Source organism: Drosophila erecta, unplaced genomic scaffold, assembly GCF_003286155.1.
Source record: "Drosophila erecta strain 14021-0224.00,06,07 unplaced genomic scaffold, DereRS2 tig00000055-arrow-pilon, whole genome shotgun sequence".
NCBI lineage: Eukaryota > Metazoa > Arthropoda > Insecta > Diptera > Drosophilidae > Drosophila > Drosophila erecta.
Genome location: NW_020825200.1, coordinates 14119106 through 14141547, shown reverse-complemented (window position 1 = coordinate 14141547; position 22442 = coordinate 14119106).

Here is a 22442-nt window from a genome sequence, read left to right as displayed (position 1 = left end):
GGCTCTGGAAAATATGTTTACTCACAAGCTTCCTTACCACTCAAAGTAAACACAGGCCACAAAGTCGCAAAATATTTAAGAGAGCTCAGAATGCACAAAAATATTGTAAGAGTGGAACAAAAAGATGGAATTGCCGACAAACAAGCCCCAAAAATACCAGAAAAGAGAAAGCAGTGCAAGGTATGGCATTTTATTTGGCACTCGAGCAACTAACTTTATAACGAGTGCAACTATTTTCGCAGTAAATAAGTTTGCTGAAAAATCACCGAGCATGGTCCAAGGGCAACTATTTGTTAACGTTTATAAACTAAAACTAAACTCAATGCTTAACGAAAGTAAAGCGAGTGCAAAGGCGTGCCGGCCCCAAAAATTGTTGGGCTACACATTATTTCTGTAAAAATATGTTGCTGAAAATGCAAGCACAAGGCAAACATTTGTTTCGCATATTTGTTGCCGTCGTCCCCCGGCTGTGAGTGTGTGGGTGTATCTGAGTATCTGAGTGTCTTAGTATCCTTGTATCTTAGTCTCAGTGATGGAAGAGGACTAAGCTATGTTGCCGCCGTCGGCACTCGCCTTGAATTTTCCGCATGATGCGACGTCAGGGGAAATCTAGCGCCAATAACTTGCAACTGCTTACGAGTATGAGACGATCTGGCGGACTCGACAACCACGCGACAGCCATATGAGTTGGTGGGCGCTCGATTGGGGGGCGTGGCACTGCGCTCCTGCGGGAGGACTAGTCCACGAAATATCTCGAAAAATGCGCTAGTTTTTATGCGCATTATTATGCCACTCGGAGCGCTCAGCTGCAGGAGCATTTAAGTCTGCCCCGAGGTCTGGTTGCGGTCTGTTCCAGGCTCCACACTCAAAGAAATAACGTTTTTAAATTTCTTAGTTCTCGTGGAAAGCTACCCACTACGTCGGTACTTATATGCTATTTATAAAGTGCTGTTTGGCTTATTATCAAAGTGTTAATATTTAGATGTTAGTTACCTTATTTATAATAAATGCTATACATAATTTTGTGATCACTTTTATGTTATTACAAAACTCCTTACAAAATATAGATACATTTTCAAATTAAAAACATTTTTTACTGAAACAGTAGCCCAATATAAAAAGTGTAAGCCAATATCTGAAATATTGCAAGTTGCAATAGTTTCTTGCCGTAATTGCCTGCAGCTTATCGTGTATCCGACAATGTTTGAACCGAAAAGGAATTTCCCAGGCGCACAGCTAGAGGAAATAAATTTATTGCCGACTTAAAAAATATGCTTAAATTCGTCTTCAGGAAACAGGATTCTGAAGAAAAAGTTTTCCTCATAATGAGGGCAAAGTCAAAAGGAATCTGTGCATTTCGTTATCGTTGCGCTGGCTGACAAAACTAAAGGCGGCTTGATTGATTGTTCGGCACACTTAATTTAATGAATTATTTAAGCAAACGAAAACAAAGCTAAATGCTTATAACTTTTTGTCCTTATTCGACTTCGCATACTTATTTTTTAGACTTTTTGAACTTTTTTTTGTGACGTCGAAGGACAGCGCGAGGCAGAAGAAATAAACCATTAATAAAATCGTTCATTTATTCATTCATTTATTTGGCTGCTTTCTCTACGGTTGCATGTCTGCTTTTCCGCTTGATTAACATAATCCTCCATTTATTATGAGTGTGTATGTGTGGACTATCGCTGGGTGCGTGTGTGTGCGTGTGTGTCCGTGCGTGCGTCTCTGTGATTTAATTATGTAATAGTTTGACTGAAGTGGACTTTGGCCTAAGCTCCGTCTCTGCTGTCTCTCACTGGGTGTTTGTGTGCGGCGGTATTGTTTTAATTGATTTGTTTTGCTGCTGCCGGTGGCCTTGTCTCCGGTTTTGGCCAGGTCAAAATCCTGCCCTTGGATGGCTTAGTTGAGTGATCCCAGCCGCAGCCTGATTGCGAAATGCTTGAGCTATTTGATGAGACATGAGACGGGATTTCTACATTTCGTTGAAATATGATCATTTGATAAGCGATGAACACGACACACTGATGGATTAATTAACTTGTCTTCGAGATAAAAATAAGTTATTTACAGTAAATTCACATGCTTTTTGAGATACATTCGCCGTAGAAATGCTTCTATCAACATGCCATTCTCTTCCCCTTTGCAGAGTATAAATGAAGGTCACAAAAACTTTTTAAATCCTATCCCACCAACCCCACAACACGTAAACAAACAAACAAAAACTGTCAGGACTCTAAATACTTTTGAATACTTCTTTTCAACTCGCCGGGAATAGAATAGAAGTATCCCGCCAGAAAAAGGAAAACAATAAATAATATAAATGTGTAAGGAATTCAAAGAAATTAGCATAATTTCGGGGTGCTGCCAGCGCAGCAGAGAGTCCCTGCTAGCAGGAGCGGGTGGCATATGGGCCACGGTTTTGGCCAACTGTCGGCAGCTTCCCGAGCTCCCTGACCATTCTGACCATTCTGACCACCCTGACCTGACCCGACCTGATCTTGGGCTCCTGCCGGGCATTAGTGTCCGGTGCTAGCATTGTACTTGCAAACTTTTTTCCATTCCACCATTGTGATGTTGAATTCGAGACTGCTGTGTTACCCTTCAGCCGTTTGAAATGTTGAGCGTGCTGGAATAAAGATACTGTTTGCTTACAAATTTGCGGACAAATGCATCAACACCATTAAAAACCTAAGAATTCGATAAATCCTTCCAAAAAATATATATAAACAGAGTATAGACAAGAGTATCTAGCACACAAGCAATTTTCTCCTTAAAAATTATATTGATAAAATGTAAATTGCTCTGAAATTTGTCTAGGATACTCGCCATTCGAAGATGGAATTTCGTGTGCCCGGCTTTGTTCAGCTGGGCAAAGTTTAAACTTTGGTACTTGTCCTGCGCATAAGTCAAACACGTGCCAGGAAGAAGTTTTCAAGTTTTATTCGCAGCCACACTCGAAGACACTCTCACACCTGCTAACTGGACAGGACAAATTTAAATTCCATACTGGCCACCGCGTCCGGAGGGTGTAACAATTCTCTTTCGCCGGAGATGGGGAATTGTGGTAGCAAAACAGTGAAATGAATAGCTAATCCTTGGAATAAATTAAATGAATTCTCGGTTCTTTCTTTTCGTTCTATATTGGTAACACTTTTGCCGCGCTGACGGTGCGTGTGTGTGCGTGTGCGTTGGCCAAGTAAATCGCATTAATTTGGTATGCTGACCACAAAACTGGGATTTATTAAATAGTCAACTGAAACTCACACCAACAAAGGGCTGTGGCCAAGTGAGACGTGCGTGACACACACACAAATGCCGCCGGCAAGTCTTGCTTAACTTATTCTACGTATGTGTGGGTCAAATTCGCTGCATGCGATAAAGTTAAAAGGTTCTCCCACACACACACACACACGCACATATGACCGCGCACATAGCTACACATGATGCCAGGGCACCGCATCCTGCGACCCTTTTTGTATCTGTATCTGTATCTGTATCTGTATCTGTGTGCGCTTTTCCGCTTCCCATTCAATTGCTCACAGTGGAAAATCAGTTTGAGATATTTTCTCGTCAATGCCCTCGAAAGTGTGCTATAAAATGATTCGATTGTGGGGCATGGGAAAGGATAATGAAATCAGTGATCAGCGGATAGCAAGGGCTAAGAATAGATAACTTTACGCGTTCAGGCCATTGCTAATTGTACTTGAAATTAGTTTTAAAGATTTCAATTCTGTATTTAACTGTAACTTATATGAATAAACTTATAAATATGCCTTTATCCATCAGAATGTAAATCCGTTCGAAAAGTTTCATGTTTCAACAATTAAACAGCTTTGGCCCAAATCCAATGGCAACTGTTTTAATTTAGCTCAAAGGAAGATCTTAACCCCATCACCACTGTGCCTTCCAGACAATGTCGAGTTTGTCTGCCCCGCAGGATGAGCTGTGGTCCTTCTCCTTTCATTACACGCGACTCCAGAAAAGGATGGCAAAAAGTGGAAGGATATGGGAGCCAGGGAACTTACACATCCGCCGCCGGAGGCAGTGCAAAGGGCTTCATTCGAGCCACTGAGTCAAAAGTCTGTCGACTGGGATGCAAATGCCGCCGCCCAGCAAGTCAATAAATAAATTCAAACAATTTGACAACTTGCTCAATGGAACCATTCGTTCCAAGGATGTGGATGTGGATGTGGATGTGGAGTTCGGGATGGCTCCTTGATTGTCACTGGGTGCGTTGGCTAGCAATTGCGTTTGAGCGAATTTAAATTAAAGTGTCATTGAAACTGGCAGGCCCTCAGCGAAAATAAAATTTATAGTTTCGGCAGCTCAAAGGAGCAATCGTTCGCCAATATAGGGGAAATTCCATCGGCTACCCCGCTATTTCCCGGTTTCTTTTCCATTTTCAATTTCTATAAGTGTACACGCACACGTCCGGTTTAGATTTATCACTTTTGATTCGGGGAGTTCAACAAAGCCTTCATCCCGAGCTCCTCTCTATTTGGGCTACTTGTATTGATTTAATACATTTATTTGCTTTCCAGATTCCAAATGCCCTTCGCTTTAACGGACTTGATTCGATTTTTGTTTGTGCCCGACGAGGAAAACTTTTAATTTAATTTCGTATTTGGATGTTGGCCATGTTTATCAGATTAAAAACTTGCCCTTTTCCACTTGGCCGCTGAGTTGAATGTCCATACCGGTGGACTACATTTGCTGAAAAAAGGTGGCAGAACATATAATCGTATTTAATGCAATTTGTATTATTTAATTCACACGGATTAACATAGATAATTTTTTAATTAACCATAGCTGCAATAATTTCACTTATTATTCCACTTGATTTCAGCTAGTTTTTTTGTCTACTTGTAATTTTGCATTCAATTTATGTGCATTTTGCAACTAATTATTCTCCGTTCTTTTTTGCGTGCCATAAAATGCAACAATCCGTTAAACATCTAATTTAAGTCCCTAGCAGTTTACTGTTTACTGTTTTTTGTGTTATTCTAAAAACCAATTGGCAAATAATGGTTCCCTGGTTAATAATAATTTGTGCAAATATGTCAAACTAGTAGTAACTAGCCTTTTTATTATGCGACATCTAATTAGTCAGCAATTTAGGCAGTTTTATCTGCGCTCAATCAGTTCCCAATAATTTACATTTTCATTGCCTCCCTAATAAAATTCGCTTTCTCACTGGCCTTTTATTTTTATATCTCAAATAAGTCGCATATACTTTTTCTAGGGTTAATCAAGGGAGATCCCATCAGCTGGCTGCTTTTGTCCAATCCAACGAGTAAATGAAACCAACTGAAGTGCATTTCATTGCGATAATCAGAAATTGATGCTGCGGAATGTCGTTCACCCTACACAGATGGTTATTTACCAAGAAAACTTTCGAGTCTTATAGTTTCCAGGGGCTTAAAATTATTGAGCATGTCGGAATCCAGTCAACACCTTGCATTTTCACTTGGGTCAATCCTAAAAAAGGGAAATTTATAAAAGCAGCGGAGACCTCGCAAAACCAAACGATTCGGAAAATAAATGCAGACAATGCATGCTGGGGACAAGAAACCCTTAAAGGAGACATGACTTTGGTGGTCCATTTGTGGCTAAGCCAGAATGATGTGTCTGACTTTTTTGCGAACTAAGCTTGGGTAACTGCAATGCAATGACCGCTTTCACAGTCGCCGAAACTTTCATTTCACCTTCAAAGTTCGCTGTGCATTTAGGTAAAAATTTAGAGACCTCTGCGGAAGTCGTGCATTGTATTTTTGAGCGAGTGTGGCGGAAATGAAAGTATAAAACCATAAAACTGACACCAAGACCACTATACACCAATATAGCAGCACTCAATCAGCCCAGTTTTCAGCCATTTTCCATTTCCCTATGTCGGCAGTTTTCCCTGGCTACTGGCTCCTTGCTCCTGTATACATTTTCCATATTTTCCAGCCCAGCCTCGATGGCCGTCAATATTCTGCCATCTTCTGCACGGCCAACAACATTCATTGCATTTTTCTTATAAAATTATAATGTCCAATGGAAGATTTCTTTATTTTCTTATTTTGCAACGAAAATTGAATGAGTTTTCCGTTCATCTTCAGCATGGCCATAATGTGAAATGTTAACATGATTTTCCAGCTCTTTGCTATGCATATGTATCAGCCTCTTTTTCCCCCATTGCCAACTAGTTTGTTGTCCGTTTGTGTTTGGCTGCGGGCATGTTCACAAAATTAGAAAAATATTTCCTTTTTTCCCGGTTCAGTTCATCGATGGCTTGGGACCAATCAATGGCCATTCCAGGACGAGCATGGGCGGGGTGTGTTTTGTGTGGTCAATCTATTAATTTACCTTCTTATTAAGTTATGCCCTTTAACAACGTTTGCCTTCACATACCGAAGACATTGTCCTGGTATTTTCAATTTACGTGAACTAATCTAATTAAACAGGACAATTTGCTTAGGGCCATTGAAGAACTTTCAAGGATGGTGCTGCTTAGTCAAAAGGGAGTTTCTTCAGTGCAAATTGGTTTTATGAAAAGAAAGCTTACCTAACTCTTAACCATTTAAAATAAAGAGAACGTTCTATAGTAATGTCAAAAATGATTATTAATAACATATTGTTTTGATATTTAAAATTTTTAAACATAAAAAATTACCATATTATTTTAATTACCATACCATATTTTATATGGTATATATTTATATTTAAGTCTGCCTATTGCTTTCGGATATGCTACCAAGGATATAATGCATTTACTAGTTATTTGATACTAAATGTATTGAATTATTCTTTTATGGGAAATATGAATATTTTGGGTAACCATTTTCTACCAGTAACGTCTCATGCACTTTTGCAACGACTTAAATATTAAATGTTCGCCACCCACACCTGCAGGATCGGCGACTGAGACAGCTGATGTGCGAGAGAGGGACAAAAAACCGCTGCCGACTCCTCTGGGAATCCGGCAACACACAAATGCCATTAACTAGTTGGTGGCGCGACAACTTTTCACATTTTGGCCGCTGGGCATCCACAGGACACCTCAGCTCAGCTCAGCGCAGCTCAATTCGGCTGAGGATGCCGCTGGAATGCCATAAACACCAAACGGGAGTCGGGAGTCGGGAGTCGTCATCATCATTACCAGCGTGAGCGGCATCCAGTGGGAAGAAGGAGTACTGGTCGGGGCATCATCCTTATGCTATTATCAACAACATCAGCCATTGTCAAAGTTTGGCGCATTTATTTGGTTGCTCAATCAGCGCCCAAGGCGATTTTGCCGTCAATGTTTTCCCCCAGTCCACCCCACACCGCCAATCTCAGTGCTCCCATTGGGCCACGAGCTCCGGCTCATTTTTATCAAAGAGCCGGCGGAGTCCCACTTCCACCTGCGTCGCTGCCGCCATTTACAATAATTACCATCAAATGAACAAACAAACTTTTGTGCCGCTCTTGTCCTGGACTAGTGACAAAGGCGAGAGCCGAGCTAAAAGCTCCGCTGACCCCGCGAACTCCGCCTTTTTATAGCCACCCACCCACTGGCGCGCCATCCGCCCAAGACCTCTTTTACTTGCTCTAATAACACCAGGCAACAGGGTAAGCTCCCTTTTTTTTAATACTACACAAATTAATTAGAAGAAATGAAAGTTTTAAGTAAAAATTTTAATCCAATATGTGGCAGCATGAATTACCTTAACCAATAAGTATATAAATTTGTAAGGCGGAATATTTTCTAGGGTGTAAGAAAGAAAGTCATTTAAAATCTCTGGCTTTGCAACACAGTGTTTCCAGTGGAGAAGCCTTTTCCAGGACAGCACCACCGAAGCGGATTTTGAATCTGGTTAGCTGGTGGTGCTTATCGTGCAGCAAGCATCACTCAAAAGTTGCGTTCTTCTCCCTGTCGTGTTTTCTGTTTTCTGTAGGCACTGCTTTATTTTCACTTTTGCCAGCCATCCGTGGCTGTCGGCTCAATTTTCCAACATTTGTGCATTAGGCCGCCGAGGATTAACAATAAGTGGTCCTGGTTTGGGGAGGAGTGCCAGAGTGCTTGGGGTGAGGATTGGGATTGGGATTGGGAGTGGGATTGGGGAGCGGACTAGCTTGGCCGCGGGGCAGGAGATGTTAATGAGGGACTGGGGATTGAAACCACACAAAAGCTGCAACCTGTCAACTCTGCTTAATGTCGAGGCCACTTGAATCCAAACTTAAACTCCAGCTAAAGTTTAAAACAAGAGAGAGTCGATAGTGGAAGTGCAAGGGAGAATTTTGCGGCATATTGCTAGAAATTGGCCAGTTAAATTATAAAATCAATGTTGATATTGATTGCTTTCTGAATTATTTATTCATATTGCCATCAATTTAATTTAATTTTGTTTCGAGGACTTTTAAGAACTGGCTTTAATTTTTCTAAGTGAAAGCTGAGGGCCAAGTGGAATAAAGTAAACAGAATAATTAGGACTTAAATAATTGACACAAGTAAAAGCTAAAGTCGGCGCATTTACACGTATGCCAAACCGCAAATTAATTAATAACCAGTGACTTTTTGAGGGCAACACATGAGCAATTAAAAACCGCGATAAAGTCAAAAAGTCGATGGGATTTAAGCCTCCAATTAAGATTTAAGACGCGGGCCCAAACAGACAGTCAGCTGCAAGAAGTTTTCCACTCAGCCAGTGCGGCAATTAAACAGAGTTGAATTTCCTAGTTGGCCAAGGTAACAAGGAGCTCGCAATTAACGCGATTAAACATGAAGCCATGATGCTGGGGGAAATCTCCGGCGAGTGACGGGAAATCTCAAAGGGACGGTGGGGGAAATTCCCTCGAGTGAAAGGCGTCATTCAGTCAGTGTCGATGTCAAGCCGTGTTTGCACTCGTATTTGTGTTTGGACCTAAACGCCTTGCAGCTTCTCAATTTATGAGCCCAAGTCCTTGCCACACCATGCCCCCCTTGCGTCCGTCACTAGCATTACTTTAGTAGCTACTAGCTGCCGCATGTGGGTGTGCAGGTGTGTGTGTGTGTGTGTGGTGTGTATTTGGGTGTGTGTGTTTTATGTGGCTTGTAAATATTTATGCAACCGGTAATGACGAGTTGGCAACTGCCAAGTGGCTGCTTGAAGGTCGCAACTCTGGGAATCTTGGGGCTGCAGATTGCCATTTCAGCTGCCGGTGTGGATTCAAAATCTTGAGCTTGTTTACCGAGGTACGGTCTAACCTTCAATGGCCGCATGATATGCCCCTAATGAAATGGTTATGGTACACTAACTCTCAAGAGCCGCCCAAAGCCCGACAATTGCAACTTCCTGGGTGCTGCTGACTGAAAGGGTCTTTAACTTTGCTTTTTGAAAAGTTTCAAGTCCTTGACTGAAGCGAAAAGTAGTTTACGCTTAATGGGAAAGGAGAATTAAATCTCTCGAAATGAAGTTAGCATAGATGCCAGGAATTTGGCATCATTTTCATAATTTTGTCTTATGTTAGGAAGTGTCTTCGTCGATTGTTTGTCCTAACAACTCACTATTGCAAATTCATATTACTTCTTCAGCACTAGTAAGCAAACTAAACAAGAATCAAATCCAAGTATAAAATATTTAGATAATTTATATGATTCCCTAATACATTACATTTGCCAATATATTTCCGTTCTCTACCTTGTACAGCTTCTATTTTTGAATCGGCCATCCATTTCTTTTTAATATGGTTATCCATTTTGCACTATATACATATATTATTAGGCGTGGCCTGATGCGCATTCGGTGTTAGTTTGGCACCCAGTCGCAGGTGCCACTGAGCGTATACTTAATATGCCATTTATTTTGGGCGAAAAACTCAAGGCTAAGCGAACGAAACGAAAGCCACTGAGATGAAATGAAACGAAACCCATTCACACAGATGCGACCATCTCGACGACACACATAAATACTCGCATCTGAAGGATCTTGGCCAACTGCAGACGGAGAAGTGTCTTGCATTCGATAGTAGAATTCATTGTCGCCTTCATTGTTGCTCCTCCCCGCTCCGCTCCGCTCCGTTCCGTTCCGTTCCGTTGTCGAGAATCAATTTGGCAAAAGTCATTGCATTCAATTGTCACTTGACAGACGACAAATGGTGTTGATTCACAGACACTCGCATGCAGTAGTGGCAAAAGATTCTGCGACAGAGACGACTGAGCCGGACCAGGATTATTTATTTTGGACACATGTACTCTGAAGACTTTCGGCACTCGAGCTTTGGGCCAGCCAAGGAGGCATTTAAAAAGTTATTGGCCAGGGCCTGGTGAACTTTTCAATTGCCGGCAACTTTGGCCTGCCAAAAAATACATTTAAAGAAGAACTGGCCCAGACAGAGCATAAATTTGCAAAGTGCCGTGCCTTGGTTAGTGCATAACTTCTGTGGCATGCCAAAAGCCACAAAACAGCAAAGGCATTGCCGTCATGAATAAAGCACTCAGATTCACATCGCATTCGCATTCGCACCCAAGCCCACATTCACACTCGCATTCGCACTCATTCAGGGAGGCACTTCAAAGGCATTCGGTGTGTGTGGCACACTTTTGTGGGAAATCAACTCGGGCCAGTCGGGCGGCGACACAAGTTTTTGTACGTCTGAGTCCCGTCGACTGAGTGACAGGTCGGCGGGTCATCGAACCCGGACCTGCAAGCTAATTACAAGCCGATTCCGCAATGCAACCGAACCGCAAAAGCCGCAAAAAACACATCAATCTTTGGCATGCTTCATTATGCATTTAGATTTTTTCCGTGAAATTGGTGGCAAAATTTATTGGTCCTGCTCCTGCGGACATAGCTGGTTCCTTTTAAATCAGCGTATTATTTTGTACTACGAGTATTAGGTAAAGTTATCAAAAATTAGTAATCTTTAAACTTAGAGAAAAAGTGAACGTACTATATTTTTAAAAATAAAAGCTAGCGTTGCTTATTCATATTTTTTGATTATGCTTGCAATCAACATTTTGTAGATTTTTTTTTTTTTCATTATCTGGTTTGGATACTGTATACTTAAGGGCATCAGCTTAATTTTATTTTGTTAGAAAGCTGAATTAGGCGGTTACCACATAAAACAGCCCTTTTTGAATCCGCAAGGAATAGTACGATATTTATAGTCAACATGCTAAGACTTTAGGAGCTGCAGTTACTTACTTTTGCCCTTCGATGACTTACTTAAATCGCCTAAATAGCTGAACAACTATTGTATATCTATAGACATTAGCGCCACAACATGCAAATTCCTTAGCGGCAGCTCTGTCCCGTTTTTGAGCGAATGTTAGTCCGGAAAATGCACCATTCGAAGGTCCACGGCTGACGATTCGCGTCTCCCAGCTGTCGGCACTCTGGTAACCACATTTACCCCGGTCTACACCACTACCTCGATATCCCGGGGACCAGGACCAGAACCAGGACCAGGACCAGGACCTGACCCCTTTTGAGGCACATACGGTTAATGAAATTGTGCACTCAATCGAGCGTAATGCCGAGCGAAAGTCAGCAGAAATCGAGGCAGTCGCCGATATGCAATGCTTCTCGATGATGAGGTTCTTCTTTGCAGAGATGGGGATGCGGAGGCGGATGGAGGATGGGGATGCATTTCCAGCTGCCAATCCCCACCTGGCTGGCTACAAAAATTAACATCAACGACACTAAACTGCTATCGCAGGCAGCATAAAGCTTGGCAATGTGTGTTTGCAGTCGAGTTCGAGAGGGATCCTGTAGGTTGTGCGAACAAATAGTAAAAAAAGGACATAAAATGTTGTCTGGGCCATGAGCGGACCGCAGCTGAATCCCCGATCCCCAGGTCCAATGTGATTTTGGATATTTAGCGTATTAGGTAAATGGCTCGCGTTTTTTACTTGCCGCATCCGTTGCAAGTTGGCTTTGTGCAGTGCTTCAGCATTCCCAGGATGTCGTGCTGTTTCGCCTCCCACTCTGCTATTATTATTTTTTTCTGTCTCCTCTTAAATGGCATTTTGAATTTTAACGACCATAACTGCAAGCTTATCTTAAATGCTCTTTTATGGCTAAATTTATGTTTGGCCCGGTGAGCTGGCTTCTTTTCAGAGCAGTCAGTGCCTCTCCATGGCTGCCAACTTAAGATGATGAGTTTCAATTACCCTTACGTATAGGAGTATTTTGTATACGAGCCGGCTGCATTCAGACAATTTTCCATATACAAATCTGAGTTATGATTTTTCCAACTTCTTAGATTAGCCGCATAAATATTGAGGCAAGTGCTGTGAGGCCGATAAATCGCATAGCATAATTTATCTAACCATAATTTACCATAGAAATACGTATATATCCAAGGGAGAGCCCAACGCTGGCTCGTATCAATTTTTCAGCTATCCTGGTGCCGCCATTTGTTTACCTTCCGGCCAATTGTCCCCGCACTGGGTTCCCTTGGTATATGAAAAATGGCACTGCCAATGTCTATTATTAACACAAATGTATTTTGCCCCAGTCAACGGGCGAGTGTCCCCATTTATGGCACATGCTAAACGGCACTCGTGGGAACTATCTAGTAGGACATTTATCTAACACACCAGCCATATCGCCATCTATATCTGTATCTGTATCCATGCCAGGCCCAAAGGACCATGACTCTTTCGCTATTTGATCGGCACATGTAACTGTCAACGCTCTGCTGGCTAATTAATTACGGAACAGCTAGAATGTAATGTTTGCTAAGGCCGACAAGCCGTATTAGCAATTATTATTGAACTGCATTATTTGTTTTGCCATTTCCGGCGCAAAAAACCAAAAATCTCTCCCAGTGGTCCATTTAAAGCGATTTGTGGCCCACTACGCCGATTTGCGGCGCGTGCCCGCAATTTTCCATAATTCACTTTGGGAGCTCGCACAATGGCAGGTCATTTCCCAAACATGACGTTCATATACGAACTTTTCAATTAAATTCATTACACCTTCTTCCGCCGCCTGGTGCTCTTTCCTGTCGCTTAATTTCCCAGCAAACACTAAGTCATTTCCGGCCAAACGGCCTAGCCATTACCTTGATTATCATCTCAAGTTCGAGCCGGGCATGGAAATTTTTTTCCCACTCCCGTTTGTTTACCTCGGCTTGAGGTGACCAGGTTTCAAGCACTAGGCCAGAGTAAATTACACTTGGAGTTGGGATTGGATATCGACCAGTGTATATCCTGTTTTCGGCCATTTCAGAACCTTTCTTCATTTGAATATTCTATGAAAACAAAAAAAATGAAAAGAATATAAGAATAACTACGCCGATATATATCAGATATTCGCATGACAAAATACTGTGGCAAAGATTTTAGCTAGCCATGCTTTTGTCCAGTTTTACGTTTCCCCGAAACCACATCCTTTGCAACTTCTTTCTCCGTGAAAAATAGAAATATCCTGGCTTTTTTCGCTCACTTTTTTGTGACTTGCACGCGCCAAAACAAAAGTTGACAAACCAGCGAGACATCGGGGCCAAAAGGTAACATTCTCGCAGAGCGGCAGGACTCCCAGGAAGCGTGCTGAAAGCGGAGCCACCTGCTCCTGGTTTTGGGTTTTGGGTTTTAGGTTCTTTTGTGGATGCCGCAGCTCGTGCTGCGCCCAGTGAATTATTTTTCACGTAAATTGGGTGTGTTTTCTATTATTGCCCCAGACTTCCGGCGTGACACAGCGCCTGTCAGCATGGCAGCAAAGCCACTTGTTTCAAGTCGTTTAAGTTATTTTAAATTTGAAACGTGGTCCGTTTCGGACAATGCCGGCACTTGATATAAAATATTGTCAGCATTTTTTCACTCCAGTTTTGCGCTTTCGCTGGCATTATGTTGTGCCTTCTCTTACCTCTTACCCAACTGACGACCGCCGGGCCCGGCCAAAAAATATGACAACTCAGCCAGAAAGTGACCAACGCCATTTCATCCAGATGGACTTTTGGGCAACCGAGCAGGAACTGAGGCGAGTTGAGGAAATTAAACTCATTGTCGACAGCCACTTGGCGTTGCTCGCTTTTTAAAAATGTATATGTTTGTTTAAATGCTGCTTTATTCAGTGTTGGATTTAGCTATGGGAATTAGAAATGTGTTGAGAATTTGTAAATATTTATTGGGTAACAGGAAATGTATCGTATGTCGTTAGCTAACTGTTATTTGTTTCATTATTTATTTCATGTTAAGCACCAACTTCTCACTCATTTATGTGCCTTAACGATTTGTGGAATGTTTTCTTATTGAATTCCACCTTCATTAAGGAGAGGAGTTCAAATCAAGGCATTTCAGAACTTAATAAGCCCCATCCTAAGTCGTTCGCATACAATATTAATCCAGCCCGCTCCATTTTCCCCACCCCTGCAGAGAAGTAATTAAAAAATATTTGTAGCCTACTTAGCGGGGCTGGGGAATTGCACTTTGTCAATTGCTCTCACCCAATCAATTATGTATTGCTCGGCTCGTTTAATTATCCCAAACCCACGCAGAGCAATCCACAATCAATTTGGCCTGTCACACTCGACAATTCACATAATTCGAGCGATAAAGAAGCAAACTGAGAGCATTTCGTAGCCAATTGATGGTTGGCATTGGTAACTGATCCAATGGATCCATGGGAGGAGTTTGGGTTCCCTTAGCCTCACATAATCCCAGCAGCTCGGCATAGCCGTGGCATTTTGTTTAGAAACTTTTAATTAGTGTTGCGAAAGTTTTTCAATTAACACCACCTGCACAACTATTTATTCTGGCCGCCTTTCGTGGGGCGTACTGCTTCCAGCTTCCAGCTTCCAGTTTTCAGCTTCTTCGAAACATTTGCCCTCATTGTTGTTTGTGTCCTGGCTGTCGACTGTAAATTATAAAAATATTTTTGCACTTGCCTGCCAGCTTGTTGCTCTTGTTGTTGCTCCTTGAGCAGCGACTACCTTGCACCTCGAACAGCTCAGAATAATTCAGTACATGCTCCCCCGACAGCCCATTCATTCAGTTTTCAGCAATAAAATAAATATAAAAAGGAAAAAAAGGAATGGAATGGAAAGGAAAAGTGTGGGAATGAAAGGAAATTGTGGGCAGCCGATTTTATGGAATGTTTTCTAATTGAATTTCACTCGATCGTAATTTAATATAAATGGCGCAAGTTTTGACAGCCAACACAGTTGGCAAACAACGCGTCCTTCTTGTTTTCCAATATTAATTAGCCTGGCCAAAAGGAAAACTGATGTTGCTGATGCCCTGACATCTGAAGTGCCAGTTAAAATGAAATGGATACTAATGGATATGAAAATGGGAATGAAAATTGTAATGGAAATGGATTGGTATTGCTAATTAACAACTTCTGGATACCTGAGCCATTAACCTCGAAATGGCAATCAATTATGACAATTTCTTAAAATGATAAACACGGCATGAGGCCACTGCTAAGTTCTAAAGTAAGAACTAAAGTAAGAAAAATTAAATTGGTATCGGAGGTATACAAATAATTAACAGAAAACTATGAGTGGAATAGTCGTTGGATTTTATTTAATTTCCTCGCAGTTCTTGGAATACATAATGCCCATATATTCACAGAGGTTCCTGGAATATCACATCCCGCATTGGTATGAATTTTCAATCAATCATTATCCTCAAGCTGTGGCAGTAGCCTGCTTCTAGGGAACTTAATGTCAAATTAAACCGATATGAGCACACATTGGAAAAGTTGGTTTTCCACCCACTTGCACAGCGGAAAAAAGCGCTATTATCGATTTCTCTGGATTATTATAGAAAGCGGGCCCTGAGAATTGCCAACTTAATGAAATTTCTGCTTATGCGAATTCGCTTGTTGTTGACACATAAACAAGGCGAAAACATCAATAATAAAGGCTATTTGGCCGCAAATAGAGGCCAGAGATGAAGTCATTGAACCGATGACGAGGCAACTTCCTAGTCAAACAAAGGCGAAAGGAACCCGCGCATGCGGATTAATAATAATAATAATAATAAATATTAAATGCCATTACAGCTGCTTTGGATTTATCTCAATGAAATTATCTAAACGACGTAATCTGGTATTCAATTGCGTGTCCGTACACCGAATAAAGATGCGCCGCCCGGACGAACTAATCCGAGTCCGAGAAGAGAATCCCGGAAAGTATTCCGGAGTTAGCAGGAGCAGGGCGCAAGCTGTTTAGAAAAGCTTTATTTATGCCCAGACATAAATTTAATGCTAACAAGCAGCCAGAGCAGACGCGCCACGCCCTCCAAAGGTGCAAGTGAAATTTATTTGGCTGATTTTCTCTCCGTCGCACTTGACGAAACAGCGCAAAATAGTTGCACTTGCTGCGAGTGCTGCTGATGCTGATGCTACTGCATCTGGGAGATGCGAGATGCGAGATGCGTCGAGGGTATAAAATTAAATTTCAACTTTTAACGAATATTTACGTGTTGCCAGATAAAAGTGGCATAAAAACTTTCCGCAAAGTGCGAAATAGTTGCCCCAAAGAATGGTCCCGGCCCTTAACAACTCAACCCTCGACCCGGCGAAAAAATGCAAGTGTTAAGTGTGAATTATGGTGCAGCATGTGGAATGCATGGAAGGTGCTTAAAGAACAATGCAATCCATTTCGATGGCGCACACGTAGCCGAGCGAAACAATTCCGGGGATCCTTAAGAATCGATTAAGAGCCTCGAGATGCGGGGAAGCGGAAAAGCGGAAAATAGCTTCCCACCTAAGTACATCCATTACATAACATTCGCTGTGAACTGCTATTTTCTAAAATAAATTGTAAATAGAAAACAAATAATTTCCTAGCTGCTCAAATTATATTTTATTGCGTAGGATAAAAGGGAACTACTTTTAAAGTCTCTTAATCTGCAGCAAACAAAGTAACGAGCATTTTATGTTGACATTGAATTTTACATATTGTTTATGTATTTTCATTTATTTTTATCATCGCATATTTTACATGCCCGAAGTGCAAAATTGCCGGAGCATAAAGTATAATTTTTATTCCAGCTTAATTCACCTTAATGAACACACATTAGTTCAGCTTACTCAAAGCTGCAAAGTGCAGTTTGCAATAGCACTACAAAATGTAATTTAAATTCTGTTTACATTTTCCTCGTATATCAGCAGTAGTTTGGCTTTAATTGTTTGTAAGCGAACTATTTCGATTATTATATTTTCTGTCAAAGTGTTTTGAGTCAAATAAATTTCGAATTAGTGACAAATTGTTTCCCAAGACAACTCAAATTACGCAACTAAAGGGGGGAATACATGGAAGTGAGTTTCGCCCAAAGGCATTTGCATTTAGGTGGGTCTTTGGGGCTGGAAATGTAAGTATGTATCGGTTGGAGATTGCCAGGACTACGGCTTTTGCATGACTGCTGAATTTTTCAATTTTCTTGGCAAGCTGCACAAACGCAATTTATTTTGCCACACACTCACAGACTGAAGTGCATATTCAGATGCAAGATACAAAATACAAGAAACTATGGTAGAGTGCAAGGCAATTAACCTTGCTGTCTTTTTGGCAGTTGTGGCACACTTGTGAACATCTTCAGATTATATCTCCGCTCGAGTGTGTGCCTAATACTTGGATCTGCATCGGTGAGTCGTTGAGGTTGCTCGGCCACTTCAGGTGCTGTAAGTTTTAACCAACTCAAAGTCTCAATGGGCCGCAATTAGCCAGAGCTCCCTGCATTTAACTGAGCTATTTAGCCCGGCATTTATTCTTTCGGCTGGAGGACTGCTAATTGCGCTCTTCAGCTTCCGTTTCGAGTTGCTGCACTAGCTCAAGTCTGGCTGAAGTTCCAAATGCATGCTCATCTCGAGGCTCCTTCTAAATGATTCACTTTATGACCTGCACGAGGCTCGAAAGTAGGCAAATTGCAATTGCCTTTGCAGTGCGGCTGCCTCTTTAATTGCCCGAACATTCACATTAAATTGAGTTATAGCGCCACCTTGCCCCCGCATTCGAAACTTGGCCCAAAAACGGGGGGCTGCATTGACATTTCCATTACCATCCGCGGCCCGTGCATTTGTTATGCAATCCGTGCCAAAACAGAACCGCCGGAGCGAACATTTTTCCCATTTGGCAGCCGGAGCAGCCAGACAAATCCCGGCCTGACAACGCAGCGCATTTTAAGTATTAATTTGAGCAAATCTTCGATAAGCCGAAGCGAACGACTAAGGGATGCTCTAATGCGCTAATCGAAAAGGGATGTCCTTGAGATGTTAAGCATAGAAAACCATTATAATATAAAATGTTCAAAAAATCAGTAAATATAAATATTAAGTATCTAACAAATGCTCATACTAAAACCTACTTTTGAAACATTTTATTCCCATTTTCATTTCTCATTTTGCTTTCCTCATAAGACCATCACATACAGTTTTATTTTTTGGAGTGAAATCATGGAGCTTACGGATTCGGCAGGGATGAGCAGATTTGTGGAAACCCTGTGATGCAACATCCCAATGGAGCCTTAGCACCTGCCGAACGGAGGTGCTAACCCTTCAACTGGGAAATTGATATGGCCACCGATTGATAGCATTTTTACGTCCCAGTAGGGTACATACAAAGTTTCGGTAATAGAAATTGGCCCATTGGTGCCTGGGAATCGAAACAAAAGCTGAAAATACCGACTGGGAAAGGCACAAAACGACCCAACGAGCCAACTGCATCACGAGGCTTTGGGCCATGGCTCGATGCCAATAGCCATTCTCATAAATGTGTGTCTGTCTCGGTACTCCGCCTGTTTCATCTGTATATGTGCTCGAGTAGTTCCCCCTTTCGAAATGCAAAAAAGAAAAGTGCTGTGGAAAAATGTAGATTTCCAGGAAATTGTGGGGCGTAAAATATTTTGCACAAAAGTTGTACAACAATAGCATTAACAAGGCGAACAGAAGTGAAACAGAAAAGCTGAAGCGTGTTGGCAAATATTTGAACAAATATTTGGAGTGCATCGAACGCTCGAATGCGTCGAAAACAATCGCCAACTATTTCCCATGTCCGTTAATTTTTTTTTTTTTTGTTTAGTTCAATTTGCCACACTCTATTTTAAGGAGTGACAACACTTGTCCATTGGCTTTAAGGTCAACTATTTGGAGTCCTAATTAGAGGCGGCCATAATTACAGACAGGCGTCCAACTTGATGGCCCACCACGCCCCCAAAGGTCGGCGGTACTTGGCTGCAACTCAAAGGAGCTGTCGGCTTTGTCAACTTCCTTGTCAGTGCGGCCACGTGCGACACGCTCTAGGCGGAAATTAAAATTCTGGCGACGTTTCAAAGGCAACGGCAACAAAAGCAAAAGCAATGGCAAAGCCAAAGCCAAAGACAGAGAGCAAAGAGCATCTAATAAACTTTCGCGCTCGGGCTATGAATTTTCGTAAGCCAAGTTGCCTCCTTGATTCCCCCACTCCTCCAGTCCTCCATTTTCCACCAACATTGAGGCACGCGCTCATCGGTCTAGACACAAATCAAAGAACTGCGTCTCGCACACCAATCAATGTTCGTCCTTCGCCGAGTGAGTACTGTAGAAAAGTCCTGGCACTGGCTCAAAGTTGCATGCTTAAACTTTGTGGCGTTTATTAACGGGTTGCTTATGGCACCTCGTATAATGCTATCATTCTAAGATGTAATGCAATAATGTTGCTGGGTGGAGCCACTTTTGTGCAATTTGGTCGCTTTTCCACTAAATGCAAACAAGTTAACACAGACTAACTTATAAATGAACTTCCAACGCTACTAAATATATGGAACTTTGTAGCTGAAGAAAAGTATCAGGTAACACAAGTACATGGCTTAAAAATTTGGGAATAGTCTGCTCGAAGGGTCGAATCCATTTGTTGAAGTGCAAACTCTGGAAGATATTGCTTTGCATGCAGCTGCTGCCACTCCTTCAATTAGCCAAGGAAAGTTCGTTTATTGACCGAACCTGAGCTGGGGACAATTGTAACAGTTTATCCAAGTAAATAAACGGCTAAGAGCGGGTTAATGAACGCCAACAGCGAGGGGTGAATGCAATTCGGTTCGCAGTTGGATTATTTATTTGCTCTTTGCCGGGTATTTAATGGAATAATATTGTTAAAAGCTGCCAGAACAAGAGCGTTGGAACATTTAATTAATTTTTAAAGTTGTAAGTCTAAGATTGTTGATTTACAAAAACAGAGACACCCCGCAGGAAATTAAAAATTTGTTTTTAGCCTTTTGAAACTCTCTTTTTAAACCTATTGATGATTTTTATTTTAGGAGTATAGTATAGAGAGCAGCATATTGCTAATAATTAAATGCCCTCAAATTTAAATTAAAATGCATAAATTGCTAAATTAAAATTAAATTAAAATGAATATAAGTAAATTGGTTAGTGGCGGTTTTCTCTTACACTTCTACACGTTCTTCAATTTTAATATTTCAAAGCAGCTAGTAATGGGTTCCAATAACCAGTCAACAGAATATCCTTCGATTTAAGTAAATGCTTATTGGCGATTCAAGTAAGGCAAAATTACTTCCACTCCCGGCGATGACAGTGCAAGTGCCGCATTTCACTGCCCCTATCCTTTCGTCCTTCGGTGTATCTGTGAAACAAAGGAGCTTTTAACATGTCGACCGAAGAGCAAATGTGTGTGTGCGTGTGAGTTGAAGTAACCTTTGGCCGATTAAACATAAATCCCTATAAAGCAACAAAGTAAAAATTGCCAACGAGCCAAGTAAAAACTTTGGCAAAGTGCTCAACATCTTGGAGCTTCGCTGCTTCCGCGCTTTCCACGCTCGATGGCAAGGACGTTCAGCTGGCTGCTGGCTGATGGGTGGTGGTTGTGGGTGGTTGTGGGTGGCGGCAGGGCAGAGGCCTTTGAGGCGCCGTTAACGCAAAGACGGCGGGCCAAGGGGCGGCTGAGTAATTTATATGCCAGGCACAAGATCATCGCTGTTAGGGCATTAAAAACTTAAATAGTTTTAATGCGACACAAACTATGCGCGAGTGGAGCTGAGAACACGGCGAACAAGCCGCACCACTCCGCGCCCAAGGTGCGTATACTTAACGCAGCCTTAATTATTGTACTTCCCGACAAAGGAGCATTTGCGCGGAGGAGGACCAGGATTGTAAGCCAACATTCATAATGTGCAATGGCTCGTTTACTCGGCAAGACGACAATCTTGTCCTTTATGCCCGGCCAATGTAAATTTAAATAAAAATGCAGATGAAATCGGAGATACAAACTCAGCTACAAGCTGCCTACGGAATTGATTTGAATGACCAAGGAGGAGCCCCCGAAGAATAACAATAAACATTTCTATCTGCTTCATTGGTTATTTACTCATTGCGATAGAAGGAGAGGCATCAAACAAGAAAAACAGCGTAAAACGTAAAATTCCCATCTCTGGTTTTATTTTTATTTATTCCAGTTTTGAAATCGCGAAAAGGACTTCGCTTGATGGCATCGAAACTAAAGCAGCCAAATAAGCAACCGCAGGGCAGGGTCTGCTGATTTTCTTCTGTTTTTTCTTTTCTCTCATATATATGTATATATATTTGGCGAAGACAGAAGCTGCTTATAAAGCAATATACAATTCGAGCAGCCAGGCAACAACAATCGAACCGAATCGATATTATCCGCTGCTGGCTTGGCCGACCGCCCACTCCTCCTTCCTTCTCCACGACTCCTCCTTGGCTTCGGTTCTGGCCAAAATGGATTTTCGGCACCTCCGCAGGGATCCGCTTCGCCCGGTGTCACGGGTATTTGGGCGGGGCTGTGCGTGGGCGGCTGGGAAATGCACTGGCAACTGAAGCCTTCGATTCCGGCCACATATCTCGCCGGCTGAGGACTTCAGCTTGGGAGTTTTCACGCCTGAGTCCGTGTTGAAGTTTTCCACCCGCTCGGTCAGTCAGCTGCGAGTGTTGAGGTTGGCTTTTCTGGCTCTGGCTCTGGCTGTGGGCTTTGTATTTCCAGAGTGGCGCCGACTCCCCAACGAGTGCCCTGTTATACCAACTGTGATACTGGGAGAGCATCGAATAGGGGGAAATCAACTGGGAACAGTTTGTGTGGCTACTCTTATACTGAGAAGAGCCAGAAATAAAATCGCACTGGATTGTGTTCAGCAAGAAAGCGGGCAAAGAAATCACAAACAATAGCACTAAATAATAATAAATAAATAACAATAAAAAATGTAGGCCGTTCGAAAGAAGGTAATTAAATCAATTTTAATTAAAATAAGCAAGTATTGTGTCCTAAATAATTTATTGTACTGTGTTAAAATATAATGTTTTATTGTAAATAAATTATATTAATTTATTTCCTTTAAACTTTTCATAATTACTGTCTCCAGGTTTCTTCAGTATATTACTAATATTTCAATTTTTATGTTTTATATATTTCTAAAATTTAATACAACTAATTGTAGGTGCAAATCATTGGTAATAGTCTGCAATTGATATGTCCCGTTGATTAGGCATTTTATAGGCGTATAAATCACATTGAAAATATAAATAAGGTAGCTCTTT